This window comes from Chelonoidis abingdonii, chromosome 18 (assembly GCF_003597395.2).
Source record: "Chelonoidis abingdonii isolate Lonesome George chromosome 18, CheloAbing_2.0, whole genome shotgun sequence".
Lineage (NCBI taxonomy): Eukaryota > Metazoa > Chordata > Testudines > Testudinidae > Chelonoidis > Chelonoidis abingdonii.
Window position 1 is genome coordinate 16,021,655 of NC_133786.1, and position 21,551 is coordinate 16,043,205.

The 21,551-nt window shown below is 43.5% G+C and overlaps 1 protein-coding gene across 1 annotated transcript in view; it reads right to left on the bottom strand.

Moving 5' to 3' along the window:
• DRD2 (dopamine receptor D2) overlaps window positions 1-9,019 on the bottom strand; it is a 66,385-nt gene extending 57,366 nt beyond the window's left edge. Inside the window, exon 1 of the mRNA XM_032773569.1 lies at window positions 8,464-9,019. The gene's annotated coding sequence lies outside the window, so the exon portion shown is untranslated. The remainder of the gene's footprint in view (window positions 1-8,463) is intronic.
• Window positions 9,020-21,551: the final 12,532 nt, after the last annotated feature.

Below are 21,551 nucleotides of genomic sequence, written 5' to 3' on the forward strand. Positions count from 1 at the left end.
TGATTGTGCTGTGGGTAACATTCAATAGTTTTGTTTGAATCAATGAAGCAATTGGAGAATAACATTCTTCTTAGCATCTGTATGTGTAGATTCTTAATTGACAATGGGAAGAGCTGCCTGCAGATATGTAAACAATATCTCCTGGATTCAAAGAATAAGGAATTCACAGATAAATGAAAGCCCGATGTGCAAATGCTCTTTCACCCCTCATGATTCTTCATCCATGTGGCATGGGCTGCATTTTCCACAACTGATCTATCTTGCAAGTGGAAATGGACAGTGTTGTATTCTAAAAAATGTTTTGCTTTTTCCTGCAGAAAAATTTTGACTTTTTAGTAACAGGTTGGAAACCAGAAAACTAGTTATTCCAGGGATGAAAACTGAAAAATGTCACCCCAAAACTGCCAAAGAGCAAAAAGTTTGGCTGAAATTTTCTGGGGGTAGGGACTGTGGGGGTTTGTTTTCTAATGAAATATGTCACTTTTTTTTTTGAGGGAAGCAGAAACTTTCCTTGAAATTTTTCATTTAGCCAAAAGCCAGTTTTCCATGGGGGAAAATGTTTTGACAGAAAATTTCAAACAGCCTGAGTAGTTTCAACACTTCAGGAACAACATTATGATCAAGAGTTTCAAAACTGCCTTTGGAAATAACAACAGAGACTCCTCTAACATCCCACATCCTAGATGTGCCCCATAGGGATGTTTCCATCTTTGACAAGGACAGTCAAATCCTCTTAATTGGCACATATCCTGCTGGAAACAGACATGCCAAATGAACAATCATTGTGACTCTCAGGGGGCTACTTTACACTCAGCAATTTAACACAATTTGTGAAATTGGAGAAATAGAAAGGATAGACTGTGAAGCAACATTATAAAGAACATGACAGTGAAGTGAAGAAAACTTCATTTAGGAGCCAATCAGAGCTGGGAAAATACCTGATGTGACTGAAGCCTACAAAGCTTGGGCCAGATCCTCATCTTGTTTAAATGGGCCTATCTTTATTGAAGCCAGTGCAACTACACTGATTTACACTTGCCGAGGATCTGGCCCCACATCTCTAAGGGCTTAGTCCAACATTCAGTGAAGCCAATTGGAATATTTCCATTAAATAACTTTTTATCTTTGCCGGTTACACCAATCCCCATGCTAGCATTACCACAACAGATAGTTAGGTATAAAGTAGTATTTTAAATTATTTTGTGAACATTTGCCCCTTTAATAAATTATTTGCATTGCAATAGGGCCTAGGCACCTCAGTCTTGGACCAGGACCCCATGGTGCTAGATGCTTTACAAATATAGAACAAAATAATAATTTTAATACTACTAATGGTTCATAGTCTGCAGAACTCTTCCTTAATGTGGGGATTTTGGTGTTGACTTTTTGATTTCTCTAATTAAAAAGCTTTAATTATTCCTATCAGTATGTAATTCAGAAACTGTAAATAAGACACTTACACGTTCATCTGGTGCCATTGAAAGCTGAAGAAGTATTTCTGTAGAGTTGCAAACACATTTTGCAAGCTCCCTTAACCCCAGGTAGAATAAACATGATTCAGCTGGATGCTTGTCATAGGAAAAAAGTGACTTTTGCTGTTTAACAGCATGCAGCTGATTTTTAAATGGAGGACAGGAATGGTGCCCTTACCACTGTTTCTTTAAATTTAACCATAATTTGAGTAATTTACATAAGCCAACATTTTCAAGCATGGATGTCTAAAATTAGGGTCTTAACTCCACATTTAGGCACTCAAATAAAAGTGGCCCATTTCAGAATGGTGTAGGACATCTGTAGCTCCCACTAACAGCAGTGAGATTTGTGAAAATTCATTACTCCTCAAAACTGGGTCACTTTTATTTGGGCCCCTGTATAGGGAATAAGGGATCCAGGCCTGACAATGTCAGAAAAGAAAGTGGTCAGGCACTAATCTAGGACATGGGACACCTAGTTTCAGTTCCCTGCTCCACTACAGGTTTTCTGTGTCTCCTGGGGTAAGTTCTTTATCCTCTCTGTGCCTGAGTTTCCTATCTTTACAATGGGAATAACAGTACTTCACCATGATAAGTACCTTAAAGACTTGAGGTGCTCAGATAGTGCAGTAATAAAGGCCAGATAAGTTCCCAAGATAAACAGAATCTTAAATTGATAAATTCTGATTCTCATAAGGAATCCCAAGTATTTTGGGGGTGAATAATCAATGCACCATGGTAATTTAGTTGGTGTAATATATGTGACCTGAATGAGTCTAGATCTTGGTTCTAGCATTCAAGGGAATGTGAACACATTAACACTACTTAGTTGTTAGTTAAGAATTCCATTTTTGTAAACCTGACAGATGCACTGCAACCTCTCTGTATAATTGATTTTGATTATACATCCACGGTATTAGCACTTACTCTCTTGAAATAGGCAGTAAAATAAAATACACCTTTCAATTTAAAAAATATTTCTGACATTTGAAATCTATAAAGTGGCAGTATTTGCCATTGTGGGATTGACATTCGGGATAAATGAAGCCATACACAACAGATAAGGAGCTATGAATCAAAATTAATATTGGTTACAAAGCACGGACACTCACAATGCATTTCACTTATTCTGCTAGTTTTGGACTGCATCTTGATAAGCTGTCATGAAACAGTTTTACACAAATTCAGCATGTTCATTTAAAGCCACTGAGACCTTAAAATGTGACTCAATTCATGATTACTCTGGACTACCTATAGGGCTTAACATGGTGTCTTATTACTGACTGGCTTTGTTGTCGTTACAGTCTATTTTTTATTTTATTTTTTTGTCCAAATGCTGCATAACACACAAAGCTGCATTTGCATTTACATTTTCTGAATGGACTAATCATGTCTCTCTGCTTTGATAAAGAACATGCTGCCATCCACATACCTACATGAAAAGCATCGGAGAAGAGTAAACCAGAAATAAACCCATTCCAGGGGGATGGAGAGAAAAATACCCATAAAGATAACTGGGAGGTATGTACAAGCAGATAAGTAACAGAGCACTCAGGCACATCTTCAGAGAAATAATGAAGCTAAAAATATGCACATGAGGGACAGCAAGAGAAAACATGACTTACGTGGAACAATTGAAAGAGGAGTTAATACTTATTAGCAACCATTTTAGATAGAATATTGGTTGGTTTTATAACAGCGTAAGGAGTGACGCCTTTGATAAGGCTTAAACAGTTGCCTTCCCCTTTAGAATCTAGTTAGTGACATGCTGGAGAGTCAAATTAATCAAGCTCATTTGTGTGTTACTGAAGAATTAGCCAGAACAACTGTGGATGCAGAAAGCTTTTCCATGTAAGTTTCAGTGCAGGGGAGAATCAGACCCCAGTCAAATCTCTCCAGTGCAGACCCTAATTCTCCAAACTCTTGTCTTGAATTTGTTTAGAATCCAATCTACTGCATCCCCTCCCTTATCCTGTCATCTTAAACTTGTGTCTGTTGCACAAAAAGTGAGGATCAGGTATCACTTGCAGATTTTGCAACACTGTTAATAAGAAATCAATGCACAGAGACTGAAATTCACCCCTGTTCAGAGGGCCAATACAAGGTCAATGCACATTTCACATCTACCTATAGGCTAGTGTCCAGAGAACTACTCCTGCATTTGATGTTACGTGCATGCTTAAATGCTTTGCTATATCAGGGCCCAAGTAAGCAATGTTCATCCACTAAGTTTAAAATAACAAGGTAGCTTAGATGAAGAGATGGGTCAGATAGAAGGGTAGATTTAGCATTGGCATGTGCAGGATAAAGCAAGAACGTGTTTTGTTAGCTATGCTGTACCAGGAAGCAAGGAGATCAGGCTTCCATGTGCTAGTCTCTATTTCTGCAAAGCTTGTAAATAGGCTCCTATGTAGCTTCATAATATTCTAGTTTCTCTTCTGGGGATTTTTTTTATCTTTTTCCATAACTGGATGTCCTCTGTGTTGCGGAACCAACTATTTCAAGTTGGCTACAGTAAAGAGTTTCATATTAATGCTTTTGGATGCCAGTGGTAGAGACTGAGGAAGCTTAGACATAAGTCAATCCATATCTGGGTGTATCTAGGTCCTCCACCCAAAGGACCATCTGGGTTGTTATCTGAAATAGACAGACTGTTAGCTGTCCAGTAAGATTAAAGATTTTCCTTCCAATAGCATGAGGTTTCTTGGTATGACCACCACACGTGAATAAAAGGTTGAATCAAAATTGAGGCATCCAAGACAATAACCCTTTCTGAGAGTAAGGTGTTGGTTCCTTCTTAAATGGAAAGGGGTTGAAAGATATGTCACTCCAAGCTGCCTCTGAAATCAGAATATTACAAACTCTTTAAAGACAGATTTGGAGTTTCATATTTAAAATTGAGTAGGGAGGTGAGTACCTTAGCTTCTTTCATAGGAAGGTGAAAGTTAAAGAAGAGAGAACATGCTACACTTCCCTTAATTTTCCTATTATGTCTGCTTTATTAGAGAAAATGGAGGGTTTGATTTTTTCTGTTGCGCTACACCCTATTTCATCATTTACACCTATGCAAACTGAATATAAAAAGCTGATGGCATGGTATGGTATTCCCACCCTTACTTCTGCACTGCTGCCTGCCCAGCTGGGCCCTCACTCAGCAGCCGCCACTCTAGCGCTGGTCTCCCCTGTGAAATATGTATAGTGTAGGGTATATAGTGGAAAAATTGCCAAGGCCGAAACTTTGATTGACTCGGCCCTGAGCTTTGGTTCAGACCTGAACATTAGTCAAGTTACCTGGAAGAATGAGGGGTTTTTTTTGTGTTTGTGTTTGTTTTTGTTTTTTTGTTTTTTTGGAGAAAGGGGATTTTCGAAGGCAGGGTGAAGGAAAAGTACAAAAGCAAACTATCTATAATCACAAAGCTAATGATTCATAACTGCCCACTGTTACTTTTAGGGGATGCTTGCAACTGCAAAGGGCAAACTACAAATAACAGGAAAGCTGGCTGTGCTGTTTTTTCCCTTTTATGGAAGGTGTATTCCAATTATGGCAATAATGTTAACCAGAAAATATGTATTACTAATTGTGTTTTTTTGCTATATAAGTTACTACAAAATCTGTATTTGCGGGGGGACTGCCAGTTCACTGGTACCCCATGGGCATGCTCGAAAATAAAGGGACCTCAGGCAATTCTGATCCAAACACAACACGTGTGCTTTTACGAGTCATGGAAAAATAACCACAAGACCAGATTTCATGCAGGGAGACCAGATTTTACAGTCCATGGTGCATTTTTCATGGCTGTGAATTTGGTAGAGTCCCAGTCATGATTCTTGTGCTAACTCTCCGTGACAATGACCCACTGAAGCCAACTGCCAAATGAATTAGGGTTGTGTGATGTTACAGCAAAGATGGAAAGGCATTGTTTAATTATTCTACCTGCTTCCTTCCTAGTGTATGAAGACTAAAGAGGAGGTAAGCGACGGTGCCTTTGGACAGTGCCTTTGTCAGATTGCTGGGTATATGTGGAAGTTCATCGTTGCTCTAATGAGTTACTGGAGATACTGGGCCCAATGCTATGCTGCTTAACTCCGTTCACTTCAATGGGCTTGCTCCTGATTCACACTAGTGTAAATGGGAGAAGTTTCAAGACTTTTGGACCTCTAGAAGCCACCTGTGTTGACAAATCACTGATTCCAAGAGACACCTTGGAAAGAAGACTTGGAATTCTTGCTGCCTCTGTCCATAAAAGGGGAGCAATTATAGAATTGCTTAGGGTTAGATTGTGGCTTTTGGCAAAGCCCTGCACAAAGTTGCATTACTGTAGGAGTAGTCCGGGAAGGCATTGACTGTGGCAACCCTCTCAGACTCAGCTCCTCTCCTGCATTTTCCTTGGTCCAGCCAGGCATGAGTTGTCCACTACTGGTCTATAGCAGCAGAAGATTATAATCTTCCTCTGTGTGGACTTGGCTACACTGGCCAGTGACCAAAAGGCAGGAGTCAAGGCTCTACCCATCCCCTGCCCACTCTTCCCACCCAGGGGACAGGAAGCAGAAGAGGAACCTGGCAAATTCATATGTACCTGGACCTGGGTTTCCCATGTAAGGGTATAAGGGGGCCAAAGATCCTTACACCCTCTGACTGCTCTCTTGCACAGGCATCTGGGCCATATCACACAATCCTACCTTTAGTGTCACTTACAAGATAAGTAAAGGGTAATACAAATAAAATGTGAGCTGTTGGCTTCAGTGTATATCTTGACACCTCCCCCCCTATAAATGGTACTGAATATTGACCCAGACTCTCTCTGCTTTTGTGGTGGTGCATTTGAATCTGGCTGAAGCCTGAAGAAGAATTATCTGCTTTTTAGAAGATAGCAGTGGTTTAAAAAATTCTAACAGCATACAAGGTCTTAAAACAACAGCTGAACCCATAAAAGCTGCTAGGCATTAAGCCCCTCTGTTCTTGTTTAAGTGGTAACATGTTATCCTCGTTATGGAACAATAGCTAAGATATTGGAGTAATCCTTATGGTGGTAAAGGGGTCACAGAGATTATTTTTGAGATACTTCATAGAACAGTGTGGCATGTCATGCTGAAGCCATGTTGTGCATATACACACAGTGCATGTGGGCATAAAGATAGTCTGACCTTTCAGACCATCTTCAGGCATATCATGCAGATGGGTATCAGGGCATGCTATATGCATTCCACATAAAATATGGCACTTAGTGTGACATGTCATGGAATCTTGTGATACATCACACAGAAAACTTAGGTGTGTTAACCCAGCTATGAGTAGAAAGGGAGATCTATGTGGACGATATGAAGAGATATTGACTCAAATCAGAGAGATTCTGCCAAAACATAGGCCAGTGTAATTCCAGTGACTTTAACAACGTTATTCTGCCTGATTTTCACCAGTGTAATTGATTGGAGAATTAAAAACTCTCTGTAGCTCATATATGCCTTTCACTATACACACAGTGCATGTGAGGGAGATTCACTTAAATGAACACAGGAGTAATTTAAGAAAAGTTTGCTTTAAGGTGAACAGTTTCTGATTAGGATGCAGGCACGGTAAAGAATGGAAATTCAATAATAACAGAATTTCCATGAAAATGAAGCAGACAGAATGGAAAAAGAATACACCCCAGAAATAAACTAATCAGATTTGGTTAAGGCTATTCAGAAACTGCTTATAGCACTTTCCTCTTTTAGGAAAAGAGCAGTAGCTCCAGTAGGTAGCCAACTCAGTTTGGATTGCTAGGAGCAACTCATAAAGTTTTACTTTGGACAGAATAACAATTCCTAGTATAAGCCTGTGTATTGTTAAGACCAGCGTCTGATTAAGAAATCACACTTACATCAAATGTGTAGATGCTAAAAACATATTCATTGTCTTCTGCAGTGAACCACACATGTAACCTGTGTTGGTAAGGGATAGTATCATTTGTCAGTTGGTTATTTGTAAATGACTTTAAACTTTATTTCCATGGGCAGCAGAGCATGATCCACGTCCTAACATACTCTTTGTACTTTTGCACCCTATCTTACATCTTGACTACTCGGACTGAGATTTAACTTTAGTGTACAAGGGTCACTTGTATATAAGCCATTTACACAGCAACTTGGACAAAAATGCTCTGTCAGGAATGTGGCAGATAGGGCCCACTCCAATTGTCAAGATTCCCATTGACTTCAGTGGGAGCCAGATGAAGCCCATAACTGAGTGGCAGAGACATAAGTATCAATGTAACAGTGAAGATTTGTTCATTCCCCACAAGTCACTGTAAATCATCCACAACAACTACTGGCAATGTTTAGAGGAAATAGCCCTAAAGATGTGTTTTCCAACCTCATTCAGGAAAAGGTGAAGATGACAAATTCCCATCCATCATTAAAAAAGATTATTCATCACAAAGATCTGCCTCATTTATTGTGTTGAGAAATAAATAAGGGATGATGTAGCCTGACTTGAGGTAAAATACTAAGTGACATAAGGGGGAAAAAAAAACATTTTTCCTTAAAGACTTTGATTTTTATCCTTGGGATATGACAGCAGCAGTATGCTGGATGCCCTGATCTGAGCGCATTCAGGGGAATGGAGTGAACCCTATTTGTGTTCTCCTCTGTCTAAACGTTTTAATTGGGAGTTTGCCCTGCTGGTTTGTTTCCTGTGTGTATGTGTGTGAGAGAGAAATTAAGCATTACACTTTTAAGGAGAACAGTGTGTTCCTTTGGCAACAATTAATGCATCTTACTGTGGTTTATCTATAGAGTTGGTTGAAAGGGGGGTGGGGGGAATCATGAAAAATTAGGTTTTTGTGAGGGTTGGGAGTTGATTCAAGTTGTAGAAGAGAATTTTCATTGCAGTTTTGAAATTTGGAGAAATACAATAAAAATCCAATCCACACCTTAGCTCCATCTGGCCCTCTCCTCCCCATGGCATCTGTACCATCCATATTATTTGAGGAGGAAATAAAAGACGTCTTACCTTCAAGCCATACGACTCACTGAAGCAGGGAGCTGGCAACACTTCTTGTCCTGTATATCCACAACAGCACCGCTCTTCACCGTGGTTTCTCCCACCCTTTTCAGAGCTTTCCACCAGACTTTCCCATTGTCATTGGCACTTTCCCTGAACGCACAGGAGTATAATCCCAACAAACCAGGAATCGCTGATGGGAAACGTGCTGTTATTGCTCAGCGAAACTGAGTCAGCAATTGCCAGAGCTGCACGCTGTGGGGTGTGTCAGGGTTTTGTAAGCAATCTGACTTCGGAGCAAAGAATTTTAATGCAGCTCGGTCGCTGTCCAGGGCTCAGTGAAGCGCTGTGCAAAGGCTGAAGCAAGGTGGTTATTTCCAACAGGCGGGACGTGGAGTGCTATGGAATAAAGCAGTCCTTTGTCTCTCCCCCGCACACACGCTGAAAGAAAAAGGCCTGCAAGGGATTTGGGTCAGCTCCTGCTCCCCTGCCCTAGGACCTGCTACATATTCTCTCTTGCACTTTTCCTAGTAGCAAAGTTTCCCCCCTTGGAGCTCAGCGCGGGGGCTCGGTCTCCCACGCGCCGGCTTTCTCTGCGTGCGGTTCCCCGGCCAGCCCCTCTTCCAGCCGGAGCCGGGGCAGCCTGAGCTGCTGCGGGGTGGGGCGGGGGCAGGTCGTTCCGAGCCCGGGGGCCAAAGGGGCAGCGAGCGGCAGCAGCGCCCCGGGGTCCGCGGGCTCGCAGGCTCCCGGCTGGGCTTGGCTGAACTTCCCAAGCCCTCGGCCGGGGCCGTTCCGGGGGTGGCCTGGCCGGGCAGCGGGGCGGGGAGGAGGCGGCGGCGAGCGGCGGCGGATTCAGCACTGAGCGCTGGACAGCTCCGCGGCATCCGGGCGGGAGGCGGAGCCGAGCTCGGGGCTCGCCCTACCCCTGCGGCCGCCAGGCAGCGTGCTGGAGCCGTGCAGCACAAGCCCCTTTGGCTGGAGCTCGCCCCCAGAGACAGCTGCCCAGTGGCCGGGCCGGGCCAAAGGCACTCCCAGCCCATGCCAATGCCGAGCACCCCTCAGCCCAGGGAAGGGAGCAAGTCAGTGCCGCCTTCGCCTGGGGAGAGCCCAAGGGGCAGCATGGCAAGGCCTGGGCAGAAGGTAGAGGTTCCCCGCTCCCCAGGAGGCCGGGAAAGGCAGGAGTGGAGGAGCCCACTGGTTGCCGGTGGCGGCTGCTTGGCTTTGCAGGCTATGGCTGGGCTCAGCGCTGAGTCCTGCCTTGGGCGCAGGGGACTGGCCTAAGTGACCTGGTGAGGTCCCTTGCAGGCCTGTGATAGTGAGCACACCACTGTGACTCCCACTGCCCAGACAGAACCACCACGGCTAAGCAGGGTCCTTGAGTAGCGGGTGTCACTCCCGCAGCTGCAGCCCCACTGGGTTAGGGGCTCAAGTTTTGGCAGCAGGTGAGCTTCAGTCTTATCCCCGCTCCCAGGCCCTCCACAGGAACCTGCGAGCTCCACCTTAAAGCACCGCTTGACTAGAGCCACAGGTTTCTGTATATGGAGAGAAGCCAGGTTGGGGCAAAAATGGAGTTACACCATGAGCTCACATTGCAGTGGGGACATGCCCCAGGTGTGTCTCTGTGTGTGAAAGGAACAGCCCAGCAAGAAGCAGGTAGGAAGCAGCTGTGAGCATTGCCCTGGGTTGAACCGCGGGGCAAAGCTTCTTTTGAGCAAAGTGCTTCCTGAAAAGGTCCAGGCGGATTGCTGAACAAGGACAGGGCCTCCTGTCGTTTGTTTCTACTGTGTTCACAGAAACAGCACTATGTTAGTTTGCACCAAAGAAATACCTGACTCTGCTCATCAATTTTTCCTACTAGCAGGAAAAAAAGCTAGTTAGGCCCTGATTACTGGCTAATTTCTTGGGTGAAGAGGAAGAACAGTACTCATGAAGACAGACAGATAGATCCTTCTTTTCTATGAATATTAAGAGGAATTATTTCCAATGAGCCAGAGACTTTTCCTCTTGATGTGCTGTTAAAATGCAAAGACCGGGGGATAAAAGTGCTGCCAGGATACCCTTTTGTTGCAATATTTTAATATATGCATTAACTACATTTTCAAAGACTAAAGGGTCTTGCTTTTGAAGACATTGCCCACCTCTTTGATGAGGCTTTTAAAAAGTATTTATTCAGCTTTGTGTAAAGTGGCCAACCACAGAGAAGATTTAGATCTTGCCTGAGCCTCAAACTGCATTCAGCTGAACTCTTTTGTTTTTATGCTTTTGGTTAAAATATTGTCCCTTTGTGCATTTTATTTTGTATGCAATGTGGAGGTAGCCAAATTTATAACAGAGCCTTCAGCGCCTTCAGCATAAAACTCAGAAACACTTAAATGAGTTGCCTTTTCTTAGGAAAATTTTGCTAGTCAACTCCCATTAAAGGAGGCTTTATATATTGTCATTTCAGTATGTCTAAAGCAATCTGATTTCTGCTTGAACACGGCCTTATTATATTTTTATGCAAAGTTTTACCACCCTTTTGCCCTCCCTCAGAATAAAGGTATTTAATTCCCAGCTGAACAGTAGTTAGAACAAGATTATTTATTTGAATCTTTATGCTTCTCATAAGGCCAAGAAATATTTTGTCCTTTTGTAGCCTCTTCTGCATTACAACAATCTCACAAATATGCGGTATATCAGCTCCTTTCAGAGCAAAGCAACCACACTCAGTTCCAGAAAAACAATCACTTGATAATTCATAACTGGAGGGAGCACAGTGTGTGGACAAGCTCCCAGGGTAGCATTGATTATTTATTATGTGCCAAGGCATTGCATGTGAATCAATATAGTCAGGTTGATTTACAGGCTTTAATAAGGCAATGGGGGTATATTTTAGCTGCCTCTAATGGTCTTATTTATGTTTGCTGTCATTACATCTTTTACTCTTACTAAAGAAAACTTTTATTTTGTCCAGTGGAAAGGCATAAATTAAAACAATGGTTGACCCCATGAAAGACTTAGGATTGGCTTCCATGTACCGTTGTCTCTGCTGATAATACATGCTATCTTTTCCAAACTAACAATATATAGATCCTCACCTGGTGCAAACTGTAAGCCAATTTATATCAGCTGGGGATCTGTACTATAGAGTTTATAGTAAGATTCATTAGTCTTGAGCTATCTATGAGGCATTTCAGTTTATACCCCACAGATGGGGGTGAATTATTTGTAAACCCCCTGTAATGGGTGTACCTAACCCACACTGGGCTAGAGGGGGTTAACCTCATGCTATGGGCTGAGGAAGCCACACACCCTCACCCCTGCTGGGCATGCTCCATCTGGAACCACAGTATAAGAGGGAGCAGCTCAGCTCAGTCTGGCCTGACCACCAATGAGAGCAGATGTGTGCTGCTGGGAGATTGCCAGAGACACCAGACGCTGATGCCAGGCAGGTGGTGCCTCTGCTGAACCCCTGCCAACCATCAAGGCCAACAGAGGCTAGGCAGCAATTGCTGAGGGAGCTCCTGCATTGGAAGATGGGTATGAGGTGACCCAGAATGGGACAGTAGCAATGGGGAACTGAGACTGAGCAGCATGGTAGTGGTTCCCTAGGGCCTTGGGTTAGGACCCAGTGAAGAAGAGTGAGTGCAGGCCCCCTACCCCATCTGACCTGATGCAGACGCTGCTGGCAGGCAAGGAGATGAATTGGGCTGCCCAAGGTCATTACATAGACTCTGGCCACTGGGCATTACTGTCCCGAACCCCAGAATAGCCCTATTGACTCTGGCCACTGGGCCATAGTGCCCTGAGCAGAAGGACTGCTACTTAGACTCTGACTACTAGACATTCCTTCCCTGGAGCCCAGGCCTGTCTTAGTGACTGTGGCTGCAATGCCATACTGCCCTAAAGGGCCGATGGGGTGTACCTACCCCACAATGCCCCCCCCCCACATAAGTACTGAGTGAATTTCACCCCTTTTATGAGATTTGTCCACCAGTAAACCCCAATTTTCTTCAATCCATTTGTGGTTTGCCATTACTCATTGAATGGTTTGTCTGACTAACTCTTTATCTATAGACTGTTCATCAGCATTTCACTGCAAGTACACAGTGCTGCAGTGATGTTGTTGGTTAATTTTGTGTGCACACACATACACACAAATACAATTCCCAAACAAAATATTCCACTGCACACACTTCTCCCTCTTCCTGGGGAATGGATGACACAATAAACACCTGACTGGTGCTAGTCCCATTGCTTAAGGTACGGCTGGAAGGTGTTCAAATACTAAGATGATGAGCATGGTATCAGAATAGAACAGAACTCTCACGGGGTGCAATGGGAGTGTAGAGGCCTCGGCAGCTCACAGGAGATACTCAGTATCTTGCAAAAGGAGCCAGTGCGCAGGCTCTTAAAGTGGTGTTGCCCCAGAGAAGAGTGCTGTGCTGATGTGAGGAAGAGTTGATGGAAGCACCTTCACCACCTCTCAGAAGTCCAGCACCACTTAACCCAGCAACCTCCCTCTCTATCCCAGACCCCAGCAGCTCATGTCCCAGTCCAGATTCAGCAACCCCCCCTGCTGCCCCACTACATCCCCTCACCCTGACCCAGGACTGCCTACTAAACAACATCCCACCAGCTCTCACTAGTAGACTAATCAGAGAATATGAACAGAGAAAGGTCAAAGCAAATCTGTTCAGAAATGTGAATGGATTCCGGGGGAAGGGTGGGTTTTGTTTTGTTTTTTTTATTGTTTTTTAGGAGCATATGCCCAGCTCTGATTCACTGTAATTATTGCAAGGCCGGTTGGCTGGAAGTTGTGAAGCCTTTATTAAAAATAAATACAATACACATTAGAATTCATCACATAAGATGCTTGCCTTCAGTGTAGCGCTAGATCTGGTTTCAGGGTGGATAAACTCAGGAAGAAGGCAAATTAGTCATCAGGTACCGTGCATAAAGTCAGTGAACTTGATTGCCCTGCATATATTCTGGCAGAAATGGTATAATTACCAGACTCCTACTAAAATCTCACTTCTGTTTCAGAGGCCAGACAGAGAAATTTTGTCATTGTCAGCAGTGGAGGCTCTGCCCGCTGACTTGGTATGTCGCACTGAGTGAGTTAAGTAAAACACGGGCTAATAGTACCTACTGTCTCACAAGGATGTTGTGTATCTATATTGCTCAACGTCTGATCTGGCCAACGTAGGTCCAATCTGACCTGCAGCGTCCACCTGATTAAACAATTAAAATCTTCAATGAGCAGAAGTGCCTGAAAACACATTCTTATTTAATTTATTGACTTGGACTACATGGCTTCAGCCTGCCCTGTGTGGCATTAGTTAGAAGAGTGACACAACCAAACAAACAATGAATAAACCAGCATAAATTCAGAACACAACCACGTGAGACACGAGCAGCAGGTACAAGGATCAATCGAGAATTGATTTGATATTTGATTAGAGAGACCCAAGGAGCTAAAGCTCTAGCTGCTTTAATTCTTGCTGTGTAATGGGCTCCATCCCTCAGCTATGTAAAATACAAATAGCCAGCACCACTCAAAGGCTGATGAAACTTTTACAACTACCAGATTAAGGAAAGTAGCAGGTCTTGGGATAGTGTATTGAAGAGATTCTCATATACTGCATTAGGGGGTCAGTCCTGAAGACAAAACTTCCACTGTCTAAATAAAGACTTCTAGATTGATTGGACCCATGTATTTCAAGGGTTTTGGGGTGAGAAGTACAAGCTATCATCAGTACTGATAAGAGAACTACAGAATCACTGGGCCAGAATCTGAGGTGGAATAGATCAGTTTTGCTCCATTGACACCAGCTGAGGTTCTGGCCCATTATGAAAACACATTTTTTTTTCCAGTGAATATCCTGTTCTTCTGGCTGAACTAAGCTCCCTACAAAGGTGAGTTGATCTACATTTTTTTGTCAAAATAATTTTTTGAATGAAAAAAGGCTCTATTGTGGAAAATTTCCATTTAGGTTGAAATTTTCCATTTTTTTCAATTGAAAAACCAGAATAAATCATTGATTAAAAACCTTTGGGTTTTGGTAGAAAGTTTCTTGTTTTGAAAAGTGAAAACTTTTACCAAAAATGGACACTTTTTACCCAAAACTGTTTTTTGAGAACTGAAAAATTCTCCTGAGCATCCAAGTCACTTTTGAAAATGGGATTTAGGCTTCTAAGTCACTTAGATGCTTTTGATAATGTTGCCCTCGCTCTAATACAAAGCTCACTCATTGTCTGTCTGGTACTGAACTCCCTTCAGCGCTTAAGAAGCTGCAATCCTGTGTGGCCGTTGGAAGTGTTCAGCAAACTGTGAGAGGCTGGAAACATTTTCTTCAGTCACACACACCTGATGCTTAGGAAGGACAAGCAGTGGGCAAAGACCCTTAGCATTATTTCTGTGTATTGTTTGCACTTGGGCCATGTGTGTTTTGTTCCATTTATTTCTAGATGGATAAATAAAGCCTAGAAGACTAACCATGTCGCAGATGATGGAGAGAGGCTCCCAGAGGAATAAGAGACCAAGCAAGAGAACAACAGTTTTGTGTACTGAAGATGGCAGGAAGATCCCTGTTCACTGGGCTTCCCCAATTTCCATGTTTAGCCTTTGCTATTTGCACTAATTTGGCTGTAAATCCAGATGAGTTCATGTCAACAACAGAGCCAGGATGCTCTGGGGCAGTTTAATCTCAGACCTACTTAGCTTAACAAACCAGATGGAAAGCCGTAATGGGGAGAATGCAGCAATGCACCATGTCCCATGATGGTAAAGAGGATGACCTTTCATTAGAGAAACCAAACCAGGACGAGACATTACGGCAACCAGTTTAAGTGCTACTAATAGAGGGTCATTTATTTACGTCTTCAGATCTCACACATAAATTAACCCCAGTTGGTAATAATTGATGCCTTTGCTGGCAAACTCAGTGTGAGCCAAGGATTGAATGGTCCATGGAGACTGAACTTCCCAATTCACGAGAGCATAGTCCATCCAGGTCAGGTTTGAAGCCTATTTCATGCAAGAACGTTGGTTTGGGAAAGTTGTGCTGCTGTTCCAAGGATAATAATGTTACCCCCCCCCCCCCTTTGTGACCTGAGTGGTTAGCCAAAGTTCTGGGCCCTGTGGGTTCTTTCTGTTTAGAGGAGAAATTGATGTAGTCAGGAGTCTGATGCAACCCTATTTATTTACAAAGAATGTACAAAATCCTGTTTTCCTGAACACAATGAAACAACAGGATATGGTTTCTTTGCCCACAGCTGCAAGCCTCTTTCAGCCAGCACTCTGCTCCAAAGCACCCTCTCTCTGTTTTTTCTCAGGGGCACACTCCCAGTGCTTCTGGGGCAAGGTCTGGTGCTTCCTCACTGCCTTCTCGCTAAGCTTTTCTCACCTTTCTGCTGTTTTTCTCAGAGACACCCAGACAAACTGTCCCAATGTCCTAGCCCCTGCGTTTTCTATATCAGTCAGCTTCTACTCAAGCCTTGCCAAGTGCTCGTGTTTTGGACTTTGCGCCTATTGTTTCAACTACCTGGTTACATATAGGAGCTTAATGGCTTCTTACAACTATCTTAAATGAAGGACAGCAGTTCCCATGCCTCAGTTGCAACGATGGTTGGGTTAAATCATAACAATAAACAGAGGGCTTCAGTCCGCAAGACATGCAGAATTCGTAACAACCAAGAGAAGGTGATAGTGTGAAGAATGCAAAATCCATGACTGAGCATTATGCTACAAGCAGAGCTATCAGGCAAGGTCCTTTGATGGAATGTCACTGCTATTGCATATGGTCCCATGGCAGGGACGATACCTTCCATGGCAGGACACACTGGTGCCACATTTTCTTTTCAGGAATGAGCACACTTCAGAAAGAGTTCTGAATACAGTACAGAGAGCCAAGAACTCCTGACCATTAATCTCAGCTCTGGCACTGATTCATCTGGTGGCCTTAATCACGTCATTTATGCCAAAAGTTTTTCGGTGCCCATCTTGAGATGACAAATGATTAAAAAATGGGCGGTGCAGCTATTCAGCACCTTAGAGTAGCATGCCCCCATTATCTCAAATTTGAAACACCCTGAATCAGTAGCTACTTGGCTAAGACTGGTTTTAATCTTTCTGCCATGGTTTCACATTCTGTAACATGAGGGTAACAATGCTAACACACCTATCTTAATGCACAGGGCTCTTTGAAGACTAATGAATTAGATAATATCTGGTAAAGGGTTTGAACATGAAAAAGCACTACACAACTGCTATTGTAACTCTTATAATCATTCATTATTACTCATAGCTGCCTTCAGTTTTTCAAAAGTCCATCCGCTCAAAGCCCCAGGGACCTGTGGCTGGGGACTGCTACCAGAACATATTCAAACAGAAACAAAAATGGTCGCAGATAGCTGTTTAAGAGACATTTGCTTTAGTTCTCTGGTTCCCAGGTAGGAAACAGAGTTTCAATAAGAGTTTGTCAATGAAAGAGAGGTTGAAATACGTATATCAATTACGCCTGACTGGGAGAGGTAAGGTGACAAATGCAGGAAGCCTCACAGCCCTGGGCAGATCTCACCCCATCTGTGAAGGTGCAGCCTCATTAGCTCATCACACATTAGACAGGAGCAGGGGAGGAGACGCACCCTGCCTACAGGCATGCTGGCAGCTGCAGCTAGATACAGCCCCACTGCTGCACACAAGCCCTCAAGTGTGTAGAAAAAACACATCTTACCGCAAGCAGATAATGAGACTGCAGTTTATTAAGCTGGGGCTGAGAACTCTGCCACAGAGCCACATGGGCAGCACAGAGAAAAACCAGGGATAATTTTACAGCAAATGGATCTCTGCCAAAACACTTGATGATAGCTAGCAAGGTTAAGAACAATAGAAAAGGCATTTTCAAGGTGAGATATTGTGCTCTGCAGTGGGTCAGTGCTGGTTAAGCGGCCAGGAACTGAGCCAGAAAAGAGAACACAGTGACTCTCAAATCAAAGAGACAGCAAAATCCATCAAATCCTTGAACAGATTGAGTTTTCTCAGCACATTATGGCTTGAGTCAGGGTTAGCAAGAGTTGCCCTTTTAGCTTCTTCTGCAAAGGAGTCCCAGCCTGACAAACCATCAGGGAAAGGGACATTACTCGCCAATACACCATGATATGGAGGTGCAGATTCAGCCCAGAAAGGGGCAAGGAGCCTTTTCAGGGAGGATTCCTGCTCATGGTGAACTTGAATAAAGGGGATCCTAGCTCTAGTGAGTCTATCTCTCTCTCCCCAGGCCAAGGGGGCCATGAGATCTGCAGAGGCAGCACACTCAGGCCTCTCTGGTAGTGCAGAGGATGGGTCCAAAACTTTTAGTTGACACATTTTTTCTTTTTCTTTTCTTTTTTTTTGAAATGTTTCATTAGGGCAAAGTTACAATAAAGCATTAACATACTGCACTGTACATGACTTTGTACTTCTCCTGGCCCTGGTTAATATTCAAAGAACCTAGCTAAAGATTCAGTGACAAATGGCCTGTCTTGACAAAATGGAATTATTCACTCTAAACATCTTTTTAAAAAAAACATTTCTCGGTTTTTGTCACAAAATTGCAAACCTGAAAAGTGTTGTGTTTGGTTTTTGTTTTCAGTTTTTGGCACCGAAAGCCCCACATTTTGGGGTCTGGGTTTTTGACGCATGACCAAAATTTTTTGATTAAAAAAGAAAGCGAATCATTTTCAGTGATTTTTTTTTTTTGGTAGGAAAAAATAATCTTTTCCCAACCAGCTCTAGAGGACAGAGATGTTGGGAAGACTCTTATATTGCTCTCTTATGATGCCCCTTCTGTCCCGTTAGATGGGGGTGCTGTCTACCCTTGGAGCATTAGACCAGTGGCCATTTCAAAATGATTTCACAGAATTTTCTTCTAGCCCACATTTCACTTCATTTGCAATTTTGATGAAAGGGTTAGTTTTGCATCAAGTAAATGCTAAAAGCATGAAATGTTGCATATTTTTAAAAATGAAAACTGAATCACTACTTAGAAAATGAGTGTGTTTCTGAGCCACATGGGCCTGTGTTAGCCCAGGTGTCCCCTGCTAGAAAATGGCCAGCTTCCACAATGGATCAAATCTATGGCTATCCGAAAGGTTGGCTTTGTTCACCCCATGTGCCATGCAGCAGAGAATAGACTCAGGGCTCAGAGCACTTGCACCTTTGTTCACACTGGCAGAAGGGGCAAGGTATTTGCTTGAAATACTTTTGCTCCTTAATGAAATTTTCTTTAAAATTTTTAAAGGGCCCAAGTTTGATTTTGCTACACAATGTGAAAAACACTGATGGCCTGATTCTCAGATATGCTAAAGCCTCTTCACACCACTCTGGCAAGGGTCTGCTGGACCAGTGCAAGAGTTATGAGTTAAATGAGACGCAGGCCCTGATTCTGGTGAAGCCTTACACCTTAGTGTGAGTACTTTGTGCACAACTAATGAGCATCTAATCCATCCCTTGGTACGTGGGAAGCTGGGCTGGTAGAATCTTAGAAAGGGCAGAGGGAGGGGGAATACAAGGGGGAAAGTGAATCCCAAAGTAATTCCAGTATTGAAACCTCCCCCCTTCCAAAAAAAACCCCCCATTCTGCAATAAAAATTCCTTGATGTTCAAACCTAGAGCTAGGCAGTGCAGGGCCGGGTTCAAAAGCTACTGATGATATGTTTTGCTTATGTAACCCACACAGCTCCTGGGTGTGGTGTCTGTCCCATCCAGTGGCACTGAGACCACTTAGAGAGAGAAAGAGATAAAATGAGTCTGCTAGCACTCGTTTGACTTTTAGCTCATGTGGTAGAGGCTCTTGCCCTAAGCTCAAGAGGTCCCTTGTTTGATCCTCCCAACCAGTCATTGGCATTACAAGTGGGGAGTCATCTGGGATTTCAACTGGGAAGACTCTCAAGTTTGGAATATGCTTCTTCAGCAGGGGGAAGTATGTAACCCATACGCCTCTTGGGTGTGGTGTTCTGTCCCAGGTAGTGGCATGGAGACTACTTGAAGGAGAGAAAATGAGTGTGTTTAACAGGTAGTTGGATTTTAGCCCATGTGGTAGAGGCTCATGCACTAAGCTCCAAAGGTCCCAGGTTCAATCCTGTTCTCTGACAACTAGGGTGTGTGGGCATTATGCTTATACTGAAATATTACAGCAGTTGATGTGTTGAACTTCAGCAGAATCAAAGAGCAGCTGACATGCAGCTTAGCTACACGTGTGTTGGAGTTTTTTGTGGATTATGGAATGTGCCATGGGCTCAGGAAGTCATTGATTTAGTTGGACTATAACCAGTTTCTCATACAATCTGACAAAAGTAATAATGCTCCCTGGGCCCTGTTAACCTTTAATTGCATTTTACTGTAGCCCAGGCAAAGCGTATCTGCCCAGTTTGACTGTTGAGGGATTTTCCAGTGGTTATTACATGAATTAGCACTGGTCAGCATAGATCAGACTTTGAAAGAAAAACTGCTTTCCCTCTTTGTTATGGGGTGTGATAAGGTGACCACACCACACAAGGCAGTGTAGGTTAATTTAGGTTAATTAACCTGAGAGGCTGCACCTGGGGAAGAGCCAGGGCTGGCAAGGCTGATTGATGATGGAGCCCAGCTGAGAAGGAACAGGTGGGGCTGGTATAAAGCCAGGAAGCTGGCCCAGCCAAAGGTTGGCTGGGGAAGTAGACTTTAGTGATTGCTGTGGAGTAAGGTAGCATGTTTGGAGTTGTTCCCTGGCTGGAGGAAGTTCTAGCTGGAAAAGCTGTTGGGTGGGCAGAAGCTACAGCAAAGTAGGACAGGAATCCAGGGAAATAGTGACAGGGTCTTGGAGCAAGCAGACCATAGCTGCTGTTTGTGAAAGGTCCCTGGGCTGGAAACTGGAGTAGTGGACAGGCCTGGGTTCCCCTATCAGCCACTGGGAAAGTGTTGCAGGCCTGTCCTAGAAGACTGTCTGGGGTGGGGGCATGAGGACAGCTACCACAGCAGGACTTGGATACCCCAGCAGGGCTGGACTGTGTTGTGACCTGGCTGGAGGGCTGCATCACCAGGAGGAAATGCCCAGAGTCCCGGAGAGGGTGTGGTGCTGTGGTGAGCCCATCATGATGGAAAGGGGGCTGTAGTCTGGCCAGAACTAATCCCCAGTCCTGCCAGTGAGTGTGTCCTGTGACATGATACTAAAGGTAAGTGTCTAATGAATAATCTGACTTTACTGGGATCTGCTCCCTTTCTCTGAGTGTGCAGAAGTCCTACTAGTGACAAATGCCCAGAAGCCCTGATTTTATTTACACACAAGGATGCTTTGACAGGCTTAACTCTGGTTTTCCAAAAACCTTTCATATAGGGTGTTCTGCTGACTCTCTTACAGCTATGAGCCTTGTGATTACCTGGAGCCTCAATGTAGTTTGGGCAATAATTACTTTAGCCAATATAATGGGCTCAAAATCATGGTAATTTTAACTACAGATTAGGGCTAATGTACTGCTCAGCAAGACAGCTGGTAGAATCATCCTGTAATAATGAAGCAGTATAAACAATCCCAACCCATTTGGGGCTTTGAGTTAATATAAATATCAAATGCTTGTTACAATATTTCTAAAGTTCCAAAACATCAGACATCTATGTTCCCTAGTTGTGTGTATATATAACAGATTTAGGCTTGAATACTAATTTAATCACCAGTGAAACACCACACTCCTCAGAGTGGCTGATGGAGGTTAAATTGGTTTAAATATCTGCACTGGGAGATTGGGGCAACTTTCTGTGCCTGAACTATTTGCAATTGTAAAGGTCCCTCAATAAGAGTATTTAATTAAGGGCTGGAGTGTACACTGAATTCCCTCATAATGTGCTTAATAATTACATAGGGTCCTCTTGTTTCCATCACTCCTGGGGTATGAGATGGATAGTAGGAAGCATTCTGTAGGCAATGACATAGGCCAGGTCTACACTGCGACTTTAAATCGGTTTAATGGCCGATATACCGATTTAACGCTGTATCCGTTCACATGACGTCGTCATTAATATCGATTTTACCGCCTCCTTAAATCGATTTCAGAACTCCTCCCAAACGAGAGGAGTAGCGCTAAAATCGATAGTGATAACT